The sequence below is a fragment of the Labrus mixtus genome, chromosome 1 (assembly GCF_963584025.1).
Source record: "Labrus mixtus chromosome 1, fLabMix1.1, whole genome shotgun sequence".
Taxonomy (NCBI): Eukaryota; Metazoa; Chordata; class Actinopteri; order Labriformes; family Labridae; genus Labrus; species Labrus mixtus.
In genome coordinates, this window is record NC_083612.1 from 22,570,096 (window position 1) to 22,576,614 (window position 6,519).

The following is a 6,519-nucleotide window of genomic DNA, read 5'->3' on the forward strand; positions in this document are numbered from 1 at the left end:
TCCATGACTGTTTTCCACTCATACTGGAGTTCAACACCTCAGTTGTCCGAGGAATTGATTAATGTACACACACTTTTAAACTCCTGGCCAGTAGAAACACAATCCAACAGACTGACCTTATTGTAAAGTTTGCAAACAGTATGTGAAATATACTGTGTTATTGCCTTTCTTCAATGAGTGATTTCATTTTGTTGTTTTTTCTACTCCTCATGCATGTCTATTCACAAGCACAGTGCTCTATTCTTAAGAGTACAACTTTTAAAAAATGTTTTGTTGGTTAAGAAACTGTGTACAGATGATTGTCTTTTTTCAGAATGATTAGTCAGTTGTAATACCTTTATAGAAAAGTAACTGTACTTGAGCAGTAGTTTTAATGGTTAAACATGTGTTTACACTACCTGCCATGTTTACAGGTCGTTGATTAAAAAAAGACACTGAGGGCTGGTTCTTGTCTCTGACAACACTTTTATACTTATGCTTTTATAAAGTGACGCACTTTCTAAATATCGATGAGTCTTACTTCTGATCTGTCTGAATCTTTGCCATTCTGTCACCTGTAGACTGCTTCAATCCCTCTTTAAGATAATGATCCCATGCTTGAGTGCACATGTGTGGAAATGTTTACATGTGAACATAGCTGAAAATAAGCACATTCACTTCTTTCACTTCTATTTAAATTTCAATACAGAGGCCTTTGTTATGTATTTTAGAATTTGATTAATTGTTGTTCTTATCTCTAAATGGAAGTACTGTTATTTGTGTTATTGTCTGTAGAGTAATAATGAATAGTCAACTTTTTATTTGTGATATATCTATTTGTTATCATAGAACTTCATTATAACACCTGTAAGTGCATTACGACAACATGCATGAAACATATAGACAGCATTTTAATGGATGGAATGAATTGTAGATGATAAATCCTTATTGGGGGAAATATAGCAAACCAAATCAAATATATTTGGAAAATAAAGACATATTTAAAACAATTATCCTGCGTATCACTGATCCACTTATCTAGCTGTTGTGGTGTGTTTATTTATATAATTAATGAAGAGTTTTGAGGATGCCTTTTGGAGAAGATAAAAGTCAGTGCTTACCTTGACCTAGTGACACTTAAATCTACAAATCAAGCTAGAAAGGACTCAGCCTAATCAACGTGTTACCATCTTAAACATAAAGCAAGAATTTAAGGATTTCTATCTAAAGAAGACCATACTTGTTTATGCTTTTATTTTTAGCAGACTGATTAATTGAAACAGTATTTTCCATCAGACATCTGCAGCTCATCCGTAGTGCTGCTGCCTGAGTCATCACCAACAACAAGAAAGTAGATCTCCTTACCTCAGTCCTCAGATCTTTGCACTGGCTTCCTGTGAGTCAAAGGATAGATATCAAAATCTTACTCATCATATATGAAGATCTAAATAGTCTTAAGCAAAATACCTTTAAGTTCTTCTAGTCTGTCATAAGGCATTAGGACCCCTCAGGTCCTCCAGGACAGGTTTACCCAGTTTTAATAGATCAGAACCAAGCAGGGTGATGCAGCTTTTAGTTTCTTCGCTCCTCAACTGTTTAGCAAGCGGCCTGAGAACTTGAGGCTATATCAATGTGTCACCTCCTTTAAAACAGGTCTTGAAATTGTGTGTTAATCAAGGTTACAATTGAATATCTCAATTCAGTTGCTTTTAAATGTATCTTATAGTTTTATCTATTTTGTATTGTTGGGCTTTTTCTTTATATTAATGCTTTGTATTAATAGTTTTCTTAATGCTCTGTTTTCTAACAGTAAAAAGCTCTTTTAATTGCTCTCTATGTATGAATGCCGCTCTTTTCATAAATGTGCCTTACGTTGCCTTGTCTGGGAGAAAGCGTTAATCTGAAAACTTTGGTTTTAAAGAACATATGCCATTTTCAAATATATTTTTAAGTTTTAAAATATAATCCAGAGACATATTGTTTCTCTTTGTATGTCACACAGGATCTCAAAATGTTCAGTGATTGTAGTACCAAACTGGTCCAACTAGGGGAGCTATAACACACTGTATTCTTACTGAAGGATGTCAACTAACTTTTACTTCTGTCTGAATAACAAAATAGGTCAGTATGATGTAAACATACCTTACCAATAAGCTTACAGCCGTTTCAAACCTCAATGTACGATGTTTTCACAAAACAACAATAAATGACATGAAGGTTGTGTTTTCTGGTCCAACTTTTGTCTGTCCTTCATGTCTGTTTGTTTTGGGGCTTTTTATGCCTTTATTTTTCAGAGACAGGACAGTGGATAGAGTCAGAAATTGAGAGAGAGACGATTGGGGACTGACATGCAGAAAGGGAGCCACAGGCCAGATTCGAGCCCCGGGCTTCCCGCTTGGGGGAAATCCTCCGTACATGGGGCATGCACTATCCACTAGGTTATCGGCGCCCCATCCTTCATGGGTTACATTGGAATTTTTGTCTGTGTAGTCCAAACAGACAGAATTTATTTTAACCATATTTTAGAGAACAGACCTAAGAACCTGTCTAAGTCAACTTAATTAATCAGAGATCTTTTCTGGGTTTAAACTAAAGTATGTTATTCATATGATGTGTTCGCTGTTAACAAGAGTAGAGTCGGTGGAAAGTTCTCATCTCTGTGGTCGGAGCCTTTTGTGTGATTCAGTCCTTATTTATCCACAACCCCCCTGCTGAGGCACTAAAAAAAAACCCTCCCAACACAGGGGTCAGGGGAAAGGTCACACAGGATTCAGGCCGTCCATTTGGACACTCCTGGGGTCAGTGGGGATGGGTATGTGTGATAGCAGGAGGACCCTCGCTGACCAATGAGATCAGGTCCCCCTTTACCCACAACCCTGCTGACATTCATAACCTGATAATGACTTCTACTCCATCGATCAGACCTCAGAGCTCGAGCAGAGTTCAGATTCAGGCCCACTATCACTCCACCCACAAACTCTGCCGTATTGGCAGGTGTCAAAACCAAGGTTTTGATTATTTAAACACCCTGGGGAGAGCCTCACTGAGCATAACTTTCTCACATTATGTAAGAGAGGAGAGTACATCCTGCTTTCAAGCGGTTTTTTGTAATAGTATAAGAGGTTGTTGTTGTTTTTTACAGGGAAACTTAATGAGCCTTCCTGTTAAGAAGGGGTTGTATTGTTTTTAGAAAGAAGATAGTGTGGCAGATAAGGTCATTTTAATATGTTTGAAGAGGTTTGATATCATGCAGAAAACATATAGGGATCTTATGTGAGGGACAGTTTATACAGATTTGTTTTACAATATGTGTCTGATTGTCTTGACAAAATACAGCTAAATACAGACTAAATGAGTTGTCTGCCTCTTTGTTTCCAATTCAGGAGAAGATGACATCCAAAGTTTCTCTTTCAAAGAGGTTTGGAGAAACCATCACAAAAATCAACCTTCAAAAATCTGTCGTTTTGATCTATTATCATGGAAACCATGGAAAGTGTTCTATGTTATGTTTTATATATTGACGCTATTGTTGTATTTGTATTGTTAATGTTGTGCAAAATCTGAACTGAGGTGATTTTTTTTTTATGTAAAAATTAAAAATGAATCATACTTCTGTTTTATTTCATAACATAATACAATTTTTCCTTGACTGACTCAGCACTTTTCCTGCTTTCTGATTGAGTGGACATCACAGCTGGGCTGCGCTCCTGCTGCTGAATAAAGGTCCCAGAGGGAGGGGCTGAGGACCGTGGGAGGAAGGGGGTTTGATCACTCTGAACAATAAGTGATGGACATCGGATCAATATCGACATTGACACAGCAGCTGTCCTGCTCCTATCGATGCCTCCTTGTAATTGCAGGACCCAGTCAAAGAGAACAAGGCACAAACTCATTTCTATTAACATCTTTTTTTTTTGTCAGCAGAGAACATTTGGTGTGCTGTTTGTCTCTGATATTGAGGGATCAGCTCTCATCAATACAGCAGCACACTTGTATCGATAAAGCAAAGGGTTAGGAAAAGTGAGCGAGACTAAATATCAGGTTTACAGCGCTGAAGTCCCATTGGTAGAAAATGTACATAATCATCAAGAGATCTGGTGTACAGAAGTTTTGATGATCTTTTAGAAAGCATGCAGTTTAAAACTTGTTCATAAACAAAGTATGCCACTGATGATGTAGACGTGGGTATGTATAAAAAATTGTTCAACTGAAACAACAAATCATTTTAACTATATTTCTGTGTGTTCTTTGAGGAATCATTATGGCAATCTATTGGTTTCACAATGAATACAACACAAGACCAAAAGACGGGCCATCTATTGGAGAGGTTTGTCCAAATCTCCTCTCATGTAAAGAGGCCCAAAATAAATGTTATTCATTCTAGTTGAGAAACCTGCATGGTCCTTCATATGGATACTTTATAACTACACGTCTGGTCCTGTCTAGTACAGAGGATTTAAAATACAGCTAGTGGATTTGTATATAAACACAAAATCACAGGAAAAGGGTAAGTGAGAGCAGATATATATGAAGGCTGCAACAATTAGTTGATTAGATGATTGATCAAATAATATCAATTGAGAGCTATTTTGAAAATCAATTAAACAAAGAAGAATGATTCCAAAGAAGGTTTTTGTCTTTGATTTTTGATTCATTGGCTGGAAGGATAAAATAAGAATGCCAAATGGAGATGGGGAATTCTGCCATATTAGTTCAAAGTGCAGTCCCATCACAAAAAAAGGTTTAAACAAACAATTAAGTATTCAGACATGGATATTTACTGAGATTATATTATGATCTATTTAAACCCAGGGCATTAAATGAGATAGTGATAAGCTAAATAAATAAAAGATTATCATTTATAGGGTACTTTCTATTGAGAAGTAGCTGTCCCCAATCCTAACCCCTAAATTTCAATTTATGTAAATACCACTTAAAACATTTTTTAGATTTGTTTCAATGGTGTAATTTAAAAGATCTTTATGATTGAGTTTAAACAAAGGTTGAAAGACTTAGATTTATTGTGGCTTTAATTTTTAAATTAAAAAACTATGCTCAAAAAATCATGTCCCTTGTTTTCATGTCACTACCGAAACACAAGAGTTCTAGTGGCTTGGCTGAGCCCAGATTTAAGCCACACCCCTGAATTTTTGACCAGGAAGTGACATTGCATCCCTGTCCCCCATGACTGCATGATAAGCAGCTAAATCCCATAATTTTTAAAGAAATGTGTTCCCAAAGTCTGAAAATAAGTGTGTAACTTTAAAAATTGTCACTACCGAACACACATTCTCTTCAATTGTGTAAACTTTTTGGGGTTTTATACAAATTATTATGCTTCTATGGGTGTACACCTCTTCAAAGATGTGTTTGCTAGCCATGTGCTTGTTAGCATTCTTTAATTATGCTCAAAATGAGGTAGAATTGTCACTACCGAAACATATGGTCAAGTTCAGTAGTGACATTATCATTTCGGTAGTGACAAAATGGACTGGTTAGTAGTTAAATCTCATCATTTTGAAATAAATGTGTTTTAAAGTCTTAGAATCAGTGAGTTTCTATAAGTATCATCATTTCAATCATCTATTTTCAACAAATAAGAAATTGATAAGTAATATTTGTACTATAAATAGTCATGGATGAACATTTTTCTTTAAAAAAATCATTATTTTATTGACCACTAAACATTTGTGTGTAATATTCCCAACATCAGGCATGTTATGAGTTAAAATTAAGCAATAAGGTTGAGGGAAAATGATAAAATACTACAAAGAAAATACAGGTCACTACCGAAACACTGTGTGTTTTTAAAAATATATATTTGAGTTATCAACTAAAATGTTATGATACTGATTGATCAGATTGATTTCAGAGTTAATGATTTATGAGATGGAACATACAGTTAACCAGAGTTATACATTGTAGAAAGAAAGATTGGACATAGATTTTGAAGAATTGTATAAATTGAAATTTGAAATTTGTTAAAATTGTGAAAACTGTCAATAAAAATTTGTAAAAATAATCTTCACATAAGGGAAGTAAACATAATATAAACAGGTTAACATAATATTGTTTTAATCATAATTTAATACTATGTTTTGGTAGTGACAAATTTGGGGAGAGGAAACACATTCTAAAACAGTCTAAAAATACAATATCAAATTTGACTGTTCTTTTATATGTGTACTTCAGATATGGTAAAATATATATAGGGAAAGAAATTTGGGAATAAAACTTTAAAAAATTAAAAATATTTCCAACCTGACTTTGAACCAATTTGGGAGAATGGCCCAGATAAGCATTCACTAAATATATAAAACACCATCCTCCAGTTGTATAGCAACCTTATTTATTTAAGCATCTTTGCAATCTCCACTGCACTATTGTTTCCATAACTATTGCTGTGTATTTAGGCCTATAGATCAATACTTTTTTAATATATTGTATCTACAGGCCTGTGTCTAGTTTTTTTTTGTTCGGCTACTATTATAGTTTAAGTGTTCAAGTATTTCTTCTATGTTTTTGTCCAACTTGTCCTAG